The sequence below is a fragment of the Aegilops tauschii genome, chromosome 5, assembly GCF_002575655.3.
Source record: "Aegilops tauschii subsp. strangulata cultivar AL8/78 chromosome 5, Aet v6.0, whole genome shotgun sequence".
Lineage (NCBI taxonomy): Eukaryota > Viridiplantae > Streptophyta > Magnoliopsida > Poales > Poaceae > Aegilops > Aegilops tauschii.
Window position 1 is genome coordinate 222,770 of NC_053039.3, and position 11,845 is coordinate 234,614.

Consider the following 11,845-nt stretch of genomic DNA (forward strand, 5'->3'; position numbering starts at 1 on the left):
CGTAGGGTTAGTACATTCGGCATTATTTATTTTGATAGATCTAGACCGATAAACCTCCTCGATAACATAGGGTCCTTCCCATTTGGAGAGGAGTTTGCATGCAAAGAATTTGAAACGAGAGTTGTACAAAAGAACATATTCTCCAACTTTGAACTCACGCTTTTGAATTCTTTTATCATGCCATCTTTTAACTTTTTCTTTAAATAACTTGGCATTTTCATAAGCTTGGGTTCTCCGTTCTTTTAATGAGCTAATATCGAATAACCTGTTCTCACCAGCAAGTTTAAAATCATAGTTCAGTTCTTTGATTGCTCAGTAAGCTTTATGATCTAACTCAAGAGGCAAATGACAAGATTTTCCATAAACCATTTTATAAGGAGACATAACCATGTGATTTTTATATGCTGTTCTATAATCCCAAAGTGCATCATCTAATTTCTTAGACCAATTCTTTCGGGACCTATTGACAGTCTTTTGCAAGATTAATTTTATTTCTCTATCGCTAAGTTCAACTTGACCACTAGACTGAGGATGATAGGGTGATGGAATTCTATGGTTAACATCATACTTAGCAAGCATTTACCGGAAAGCACCATGAATAAAGTGTGAACCACCATCAATCATTAAATATCTAGGGACTCCAAACCATGGGAAAATAACTTCCTTAAGCATTTTAATAGAGGTGTTGTAATCATCACTACTAGTTGGAATAGCTTCTAGCCACTTAGTAAAATAATCAACAGCAACCAAAATATGTGTATACCCATTAGAGGAAGGAAAAGGTCCCATGTAATCAAAACTCCAAACATCAAATGGTTCAACAGCAAGTGAATAATTCATAGGCATTTCTTGACGCTTACCAATATTACCTATTCTTTGACATTCATCACAATATAAGACGAACTTACGAGCATCCTTGAAAAGAGTAGGCCAATAAAACCCAGATTGCAATATCTTGTGAGCAGTTCTGTCTCCCGCATGATGCCCTCCATAAGCTTCCGAGTGACATTTCCGTAGGATTTGTCCCTGTTCATGCTCAGGTACACAACGTCTAATAATACCATCTACTCCTTTAAAAAGATGTGGGTCATCCCAAAAGTAGTGTCTTAAATCATAGAAGAATTATTTCTTTTGTTGGTATGTAAAGCTAGGTGGTAAATATTTAGCAACAATGTAATTAGCATAGTCAGCATACCAAGGAGTATTATGAGAAACATTTGTTGCAGCTAACTGCTCATTAGGAAAACTATCATCAATAGGTAGTGGGTCATCAAGGACATTCTCTAACCTAGACAAGTTATCGGCTACGGGGTTCTCTGCTCCTTTCCTCTCAGTGATATGTAAATCAAATTCTTGTAGCAAGAGAACCCATCGAATAAGCCTAGGTTTAGCATCTTTCTTTTCCATAAGATATTTAATAGCAGCATGATCGGTGTGAACAGTAACTTTAGATTCAACAATGTAAGATCTAAATTTATCACAAGCAAACACCACTGCTAAGAATTCTTTTTCAATTGTAGCATAATTTCTTTGAGCATTGTCTTGAGTTTTACTAGCATAATGAATAACATTTAGTTTCTTATCAACTCTATGTCCTAGAACAGCACCAACAGCATAATCACTAGCATCACACATAATTTCAAAAGGCGAGTTCAAGTCAGGTGGTTGAACAATAGATGCAGTAATTATGGCTTTCTTGAACAATCATCATCAAAGACGAAAGGAACATCCTTTTGCAAAAGATTTGTAAGAGGCCTAGAAATTTTAGAAAACTCTTTGATAAATATCCTATATAAATCTCCTATAGAAATCCGTGTTGTAATATAACTTTTGTTGACCATAGTTGAAACTTTAACATGTTCCTTCATCGTAACAGGGAAAGGTGGTTTCTCAATATAAGCAGTAGGAACAACTGGATCAACATTATAAATGATAGTTTCCTCTTTAGCTAGTATCGGTTCTTCAATTTCTTCTTTAATAGGTGGGTGATATTTAAACCACTTCTCCTTAGGGAGATCAACATGAGTAGCAAAAGATTCACAAAAGGAGGCTACTATCTCAGAGTCAAGTCCATATTTAGTGCTACACTTTTGAAAAGCATCGGTATTCATAAAAGATTTAACACAATAAAACTTGAGCTTAATACCTGACTCTTTACCTTCATCGAGTTCCCAATCTTCAGAGTTGCGTTTAATTCTTTCCAAAAGATCCCACCAGAATTCAATAGTCTTCTTCATAAAAGAACCAGCACAAGAACTATTAAACATGGATCGATCATTACGAGAAAGCCAAGCATACAAATTCTGCATAATTATTTCTCCTGACAGCTCATGATTGAGGCATGAATATAACATTGACTTAAGCCTCCCCAAGCTAGAGCAATACTTTTTCCTTCACGAGGCCAAAAATTATATATGTAATTCCGATCACGATGAACTAGATGCATAGGATAATTGTTTTGGTGAAACTCCAATTTCAATCGATTTCAATTCCAAGATCCAATATCATCGCATAGCCTATACCATGCCAATGGTTTTACCTTCAAAGATAAAGGGAAAAACTTCTTCTTAAATTCATCTCCGGGTAAACCTGCAATCTTAAACAATCCACAAGTTTCTTCCACATATATCAAGTGCATATTTCAGGATGTTCGGTTCCATCTCCTGCATAAGGATTAGCTAGGAGTTGTTCTATCATACCCGAAGGAATTTCATATTCAATATTTTCAGTAGGTGCGGTAGGTTGAGGAGTAACTAATTGTGGTTCCGGTCAAGGTGAAGATACCCCGAACAAACCCCTCAAAGGATTGTTTTCCATAGTAACAAGTGACAATAGATTCCAGCAAGTAGTAATAATTTTTCCTTACAAATTTCCACTTACCAAGAGCACTTCACTCTCTGACAACGGTGCCAGAAAAGAGCCTTGATGACCCACAAGTATAGGGGATCAATCGTAGTCCTTTCGATAAGTAAGAGTGTCAAACCCAATGAGGAGCTGAAGGAAATGACAAGTGGTTTTCAGCAAGGTAATTTCTGCAAGGGCTGAAATTGTAAGTAGCGAGTAGTTTGATAGCAAGATAATTTGTAACAAGCAAGTAACGGTAACGATAACAAAAGTGCAACAAGGTATACCAATCCTTTGAGGCAAAGGATAGGCCAAAACGGTCTCTTATGATAAGCAAAGCGTTCTTCAGGGTACACGGGAATTTCATCTTGTCACTTTCATCATGTTGATTCGATTCCTGTTCACTACTTTTATAATTTTATATGTGGGTGGAGCGGTGCTTAGGTGCTCCTCTTACTTGAAAAAGCCTCCAACTTATGATTAACCCCCTCGCAAGCATCCGCAACTAGGAGAAAAAATATTGAGAATAAGTTCTAACCATAGCATTAAACTTTTGGATCCAATCAGTCACTTACGAAATAGCGCATAAACTAGGGTTTAAGCTTCTGTCACTGTCGCAACCCATCACCTAATAACTACTCCACAATTCATTCCCTTAGTCCCGAATATGGTGAAGTTTCATGTAATCGACGTTCACATGACACCACTAAGGAATCACAACATACATACTATCAAAATATCGAACACATATCAAGTTCACATGATTACTTGCAACATGATTTCTCCCGTGACCTCAAGAACAAAAGTAACTACTCACAAGTGATAAACATGCTCAAGATCAGAGGGGTATTAAATAGCATATTGGATCTGAACATATAATCTTCCACCAAATAAACCATATAGTAATCAACTACAAGATGTAATCAACACTACTAGTCACCCATACCAATCTATAGTTCCGGTACACAAATTGAACACAAGAGATGAACTAGGGTTTGAGAGGAGATGGTGATGTTGATGGACATTGCCCTGCCCAAGATGGGAGAGTTGTTGGTGATGATGATGATGATGATTTCCCCCTCCGGGTGAGAAGTTCCCCCAGCGGAATCGCTCCGCCGGAGGGCAAATGTGCTCCTGCCCAAGTTTCATCTCGAGACGGCGGCGCTTCGTCCCGAATGTCCTCCTCTAATTTTTCCTAGGTCAAACTGACTTATATACCAGAAGATGGGCACCTAAGGTGGGCTGGGCTAAGCACAACCCACCAGGGCGCACCTGGGGGTGGTGTCTTGTGCTCACCAGGTGGCCTCCATCCGGTGGTTATTTGCTCCAGTATTTCATAAATATTCCATAAAAAATCCTCGTGAAGTTCCAGCTCATTTGGAGTTGTGCAGAATAGGTGGCCTGACGTAGCTTTTTCAGGTCCAGATTTCCAGCTGGCGGAATTCTCCCTCCTTGAGTGTACCTTGCACATTATGAGAGAAAAGGCATTAGAATTACTCCAAAAAGCAGTGTTATGCATAACACATTATAAATAACAGTAGGTAAACATGATGCAAAATGGACGTATCACTTCAAGAATTTTATTTCCATATCACTGATAGAAAAGGAGCAAAGAACCCCGTAGCTGATAACTTGTATAGGTTGGAGAATGTTCTTGATGACCCACTACCTATTGATGATAGTTTTCCTGATGAGCAGTTAGCTGCAATAAATGTTTCTCATAATACTCCGTGGTATGCTGACTATGCTAATTACATTGTTGCTAAATATTTACCACCTAGCTTTACATACCAACAAAAGAAATAATTCTTCTATGATTTAAGACACTACTTTTGGGATGACCCACATCTTTATAAAGAAGGACTAGATGGTATTATTAGACGTTGTGTACCTGAGCATGAATAGGGACAAATCCTACGGAAATGTCACTCCGAAGCTTATGGAGGGCATCATGCGGGAGACAGAACTGCTCACAAGGTATTGCAGTCTGGGTTTTATTGGCCTAATCTTTTCAAGGATGCTCATAAGTTCATCTTATCTTGTGATAAATGTCAAAGAATAGGTAATATCGGTAAGCATCAAGAAATTCCTATGAATTATTCACTTGCTGTTGAACCATTTGATGTTTGGAGTTTTGATTACATGGGACCTTTTCCTTCCTCTAATGGGTATACACGTATTTTGGTTGATGTTGATTACGTTACTAAGTGGGTAGAAGCTATTCCAACTGGTACTGCTGATCACAACACCTCTATTAAAATGCTTAAGGAAGTTATTTTCCCAAGGTTTGAAGTCCCTAGACATTTAATGACTGATGGTGGTTCACACTTTATTCATGGTGCTTTCTGTAAAATGCTTGCTAAGTATGATGTTGACCATAGAATTGCATCACCCTATCATCCTCAGTCTAGTGGTCAAGTTGAACTTAGCAATAGGTCCCGAAAGAATTGGTCTAAGAAATTTGATGATGCATTTTGGGCGTATAGAACAGCATATAAAAATCCTATGGGTATGTCTCCTTACAATATGGTTTATGGAAAATCTTGTCATTTGCCTCTTGAGTTAGAACATAAAGCTTACTGGGCAATCAAAGAACTGAACTATGATTTTAAACTTGCTGGTGAAAAGAGGTTATTTGATATTAGCTCATTAGATGAATGGAGAACCCAAGCTTACGAAAATGCCAAGTTATTTGAAGAAAAAGTAAAAAGATGGCATGATAAAAGAATCCAAAAGTTTGAGTTCAAAGTTGGAGAATATGTTCTTTTGTACAACTCTCCTTTCAGATTCTTTACATGAAAACTCCTCTCCAAATGGGAAGGACCCTATGTTATCAAGGAGATTTATCAGTCTAGAGCTATCAAAATAAATAATGCCAAAGGTACTAACCCGAGGGTTGTTCATGGGCAACAAATAAAACATTATATCTCACGTACGCCCATTAATGTTGAAAGCAATATTATCCAAACTATGACACCGGAAGAACACATCAAAGAGACCTTCCAGAACACTCTAGAATCGTCAAAAAGAGGAGGTACGTGATACGGTAAGTAAACGGACTCCAAAAATCCGCAAAAATATATTTTGTCAGTTTTGGAATATTTAAAAATTAGGAAAATAAGAAACTACCAGTAAGGTGACCCAGGTGGGCCCAAGACAGGTGCGCCCAAGACTACCTTCTGGAATCCGTTTTTTCTTCCGTTTGCTTGTTTCCCAAGATAAAAGATCTTTACATACCCCCCGAACCTATTGACCACCGTATCGCGGAGAAATCTTTTGTTTTCTTTTCTTGCTGTTTTCGGTCAGATCTGTTGAGCCAGACATCATGTCTTCTTCTTCCTCCAACAACGTGGAAGAGGATGTCTGGTTGATGAAGATCGAGCTGAAGAAAGAAGAGCCCGTAGAAGCCATCAAAGGGGACAAGATGAAGGAGGCCATCGGAGATCAAACACCGGTGGTTGAGACGGCCTGGCCTGCCGAGGAGGAAGAAGAAGAGATACTTAAACCTTACTATGCTCATCTTACCCCTACTAAGATTGAAGCCTTTCAGATCATTGAAATGGTTCGTGTGCAAAATAAATATCTCAGTCCTGAAAATATTCTGCATCAAGAGCAGATCATCTTCCTCCGGAGTGTCATCCGTAGATAGGAGAATCTCTTGATCATGCAGGACAGGATCGTTGCCTCTACTTCACCACCACCATCTTCTTCATCACCAAAAGAAATTTGAGTATCGGGTATGGGAACTCCCCTCCGCCAAGCATGGGGGAGCTGCCCCGGTATCGTATCACCTCCACTATCTTTTACCTTTACTTATTTTAGTTCGATCCTTAGTTATATTTTGCTTTAGATGAATAAAAGTTTAGTTTTATCCTTTCTTTTCGAGAGTTTGCCTAGTGATCTATCCTTGTAATCGTGTGTGAATTATATAATAAAGTTTAGTTTGAGCTTTTGCTTTCTTTACTTTCATGTTCCAATAAAAAGAAAGGAAATAAATGAAAAAGATCATATGCTAATCTTATGGTAAGTAATGACATCACATAATGAAAAGTATAAGTAGAAAATTTTATTAGAGATTGACAAACATAGCATTGGTCAATCATGCAACTCATGAAAGAATTAATAAGGGAAGAGAAGATTCACATACAAATACACTATCTTCGAAATCTTTTGTGATTGTGAGCGCCCATTAAAATATTATATGCCAAAATTGTTGACGCTGGACAAGGAAGACAATGAAATGATTTATGTTTGTTCATATTCACATAGAAGTTATATTGTCATAGATCCTTCAACATGTGGTGCTTGACCCCATCTTTACTAGCCAAAAATTCCGCACTAAGTAGAGATACTACTTGTGCATCCAAAAACCCTTAAACCCAAATCTTATTTTCGAGAGTCCACCATACCAACCTAAGGATTGAGTAAGATCCTTCAAGTAAGTTGTCATCGGTGCAATAAGGCAATAAAAATTGCTTCTAAAAGTGTGAGATCATTTAGTGTAAGAGAAAATTGAGCGTTGTACGAACGTGTGATAGCAAAGAATAAAAGCGACAGACTGCATAATAAAGGTTGCCATCACAAGGGGCAATATAACGTGACATTATTTTGCATTAAGGGGTTGAGCATACAAACAAATAAGCGCATGAAAACCTCGGTTTCCCTCTGTGAAGGGCCTATCTTTTACTTCTATGTATTTACTTTTATGCAAGAGTCAAAGTTTCTCTCTCTATTGCTTTTTACTTTTCTCCTTTGGCAAGCATCGTGTGGTGAGGAAAGATCTAGGCACATATGTCCAATTGAATATGGGTGGCATGATTTATTATTGTTGACATCACCCTTGAGGTGAATACGTTGGGAGGTGAAACTATAAGCCCCTATATTTCTATGCGTCCGGTTGAAATGTTTTGCTCATGTGTATGCGATGAGTGTTAGCAATCATAGAAGACTATATGAAGGTTGAGGATGTGGACTTGCCTAAAGGCTCAGTTACGTGACCCTTCCTGAAAAGATGATGAATTGTAGTTGCAAAGTTGACTGATAACATAGTTTGTTGGTTCCCAATAGAGTTTTGCCTGTATACTTTGATAGTGTGATGAATTGCTACTTATTCATGAGAAATCTATGATAAAAGTTCTATGATAAGATTTTATGTTAAAGTTTGTTGCTGTTCTAATAATTCACATGATGCTTCTATGTCCGTATTTTTTTTATCGACACCTCTCTCTCGCATGTGGACATGTTTTTCGATTTTGGTTTTCGCTTGAGGACAAGCGAGGTCTAAGCTTGGGGGAGTTGATACGTCCATTTTGCATCATGTTTACCTACTGTTATTTATAGTGTCTTTATGCATAATAATGCTTTTTTGAGTAATTCTAATGCCTTTTCTATCATAATATGCAAGGTTTACACAAGGAGGGAGAATTCCGGTAGCTGGAAATCTGGACCAGAAAAAGCTATGTCAGGCCACCTATTCTACACAACTCCAAATGAGCTAAAACTTCATGAGGATTTTTATGGAATAAATAAGAAATACTGGAGCAAATAACCACCGAAGGAGGGCCACCTGGTGAGCACAAGACACCAGGGCGCGCCAGGGCCCCCAGGCGCGCCCTGGTGGGTTGTGCTCAGCCCGGCCCACCTCCGGTGCCCATCTTCTGGTATATAAGTCATTTTGACCTAGAAAAAACTAGAGGAGGACTTTTGGGATGAAGCACAACCGTCTCGAGGCGGAACTTGGGCAGGAGCACTTTTGCCCTTCGGTGGAGCGATTTCGCCGGAGGAACTTCCCTCCCGGAGGGGGAAATCATCGTCATCATCATCACCAACAACTCTCCCATCTTGGGGAGGGAAATCTCCATCAACATCTTCAACATAACCAACTCCTCTCAAACCCTAGTTCATCTCTTGTGTTCAATCTATATACCGGAACTATAGATTGGTACTTGTGGGTGACTAGTAGTGTTGATTACATCTTGTAGTTGATTACTATATGGTTTATTTGGTGGAAGATTATATGTTTAGATCCAATATGCTATTCAATACCCCTCTGATCTTGAGCATGTTTATCACTTGTGAGTAGTTAGTTTTGTTCTTGAGGTCATGGGAGAAATCTTGTTGCAAGTAATCATGTGACACTATATGTGTTCGATATTTTGATAGTATGTATGTTGTGGTTCCCTTAGTGGTGTCATGTGAACGTCGAATACATGACAATTCACCATATTTGGTCCTAAGGGAATGCATTGTGGAGTACTTATTAGATGATGGGTTGCGAGAGTGATAGAAGCTTAAACCCTAGTTTATTCGCTATTCCGCAAGGGACCGATTGGATCCAAAAAGTTTAATGCTATGGTTAGAATTTATTCTTAATACTTTTCTCGTAGTTGCGGATGCATGCGACGGGGTTAATCATAAGTAGAAGGCTTGTTCAAGTAAGAGAAGCACCTAAGCACCTAGCGAACACAAATCGAATCAACATGATGAAAGTAACTAGATGAAATTCCCGTGTACCCTCAAGAATGCTTTGCTTATCATCAGAGACCGTTTTGGCCTGTCCTTTGCCTCAAAAGGATTGGTCTGCCTTGATGCACTTTTGTTATCGTTACCGTTACTCGCTCGTTACAAATTATCTTGCTATCAAACTACTAGCTACTTACAATTTCAGCGCTTGCACACATTACCTTGCTGAAAACCACTTGTCATTTCCTTCTGCTCCTTGTTGGGTTTGACACTCTTACTTATCGAAAGGACTACAGTTGATCCCCTATACTTGTGGGTCATCAATTAGCGCGGGGCACCATGCTACTGATAAGGCGCTACAACTAACGTTTAGCGGTAGCGTGTTTTGATCCGCGATACTGCTATATCTACTTAGCAGTAGCGCTGTCCATTCCAACTCTACTGCTAAGTGGCTTAGCAGTAGCGTTTTCCTATCCAGCGCTAAAGAGTGATACTACTATATTTTCACATATCTTTTTTTGGTACGTATTTGTGATTTTTTTGTACAGGTTTTATACAGTATTCTAATCATATCATAAACATGCAATATGCTCATCATATCATACACATAATTGTCTCATCATATCATTGAACACAAATCATGTCATCACAGCATAACCACGATATAGCGATACAAGTTAACTCACATTTCTCATCATACATAATGTAGTACTTCTTGAGGCGCAGGTTCGGATCCCTCTCACACACTAGCGTGAACCTAAACTAACTATTTACCGCTTCGACTCTTCTGTCGAACCCTCTCTAGCTGTCGCTCGAAAACCGGTACACTTGGGCCTGACACTCAGGCCACTCATCGTATATTCCTGGCGTAGCACTTCTTCGCCATCGATGATCTATGTACCTACATCGTCACATTAGTCGATAATATGCAACATATATAGTTGAGCAACAGAAAGAGACAGAGTTGGCAAAAATAGAAGTAACATATCATAAGCATAAATAACAAAGTTCATCATACCCAAAATGCCCTAAATAGAGTGATCTTCACTAGTTGAGGAGGAAGGTTTAATTACATCACAAAGTTTCGTCGTGCATAACTCAAAGTTTCGTCATAGAGAAAGTATGGACTAAACGGACACATTGTCATATATCGTCAATCACTCCAACATGTCGTGCCATCCATCCAAATAAGGGAGATAGTCCCCAAGCGCAGTGAAAGGCTTTAGGTCGAGACGTTGAGCGGCTACGCGTGTTTGGACGTCTTCCCGCGACATTTTCCCTTCTTCATAGAACAACCCTGTTTGTTCGAGGACCTCCTTCATGATGATGTGGGCAAGTTCACGCTGTATGTGAAAGAACTCAGCTCGGAGTCGATGATCCGGGACATCTCCTAGTTTCTTGGCCCATTGTAGAATATTGGCATCGCCAGATCTAGGTGACATGCGGGCGCGCGGTTCCTTGTCTTCTTGACCGTGAACTCTCCACCCCGTAGGTCGTAGCTTAAGATAGCACTGTCGAGAACACACTTGATGTGGGTGTAATCCTTTTTCTTCATGTTCTTCGACGATTCCAAGTAAAGAGCATGGGAGAATCGAGGGTAAAGGATGATGAGGACGGCACGCCCGTCGCTGTGCAAAATAATTACACCTCAAATTATCCTCCACGCATGCAAATGAATGATTGAAATTGAAGGAATGATAAGGCATGAGAATCGTCTCCTTGTCCTTATTGCCGACCATGAAATCGGTGATGTACTTACTCGGGTATTCACGGTGCTCTGGGCAGACTGCCAAGAAGCCCTCGTGCATGAAGTATGGGTCAGCGACACAGATATAAGGTATCTGCTCAATCCTGATGATGTACTTCATGTACAAGGAAAAAAGGCAGACAAACGTAAAATCTAGCTTTTTCAAGTGAAACATGTACTGGCCCCCTTTGGAAGAGAAGGGAGCTGGACCCCACACATCTGAATGTGCTAAATCAAAAGGGCGCTGAGACACTGACTCGCTAGCAGGATAAGGTAACTGAACTTGTTTACCAAGCCTACAACCCTGACACTGTAAGGAGACATCTCCTGAGACAGGCCCCAGAAGACCACGACGAACTAAAGACGATAGTCGAGAACCACAAAGGTGACCAAGTCGATGATGCCACTGCTGGAAGGAGCTGGTAGCTCAAGCGACGAAGGTAGATGAACTGGCGAGTGTGGTGGTAGCGGAAGGAACATTAAGACAGTCCAACTCCCAAAGCCCGTGAGAATCATGGTGGCGCGGGCCAGCCCCAACCAGAGCCTTCATGTGGCGATCCTGGATAGTGCAAGAATCAACATCAAGAATGACACGACAACCAGAATCAGTAAGCTGAACCGCAGAAAATAGGTTCATGGTGAGGCGAGGCACATCAGAAACATCTGGAACATAAAAAGAAGAAGTGGCAAGAATGACTCGACTAGCAACAGGAAGAGGAGTACCATCGGCAGTAAGAACATTAATAGGAAAATAGAGAGATCTATGAGAGGACAAGATAGAAGAATCAAAGG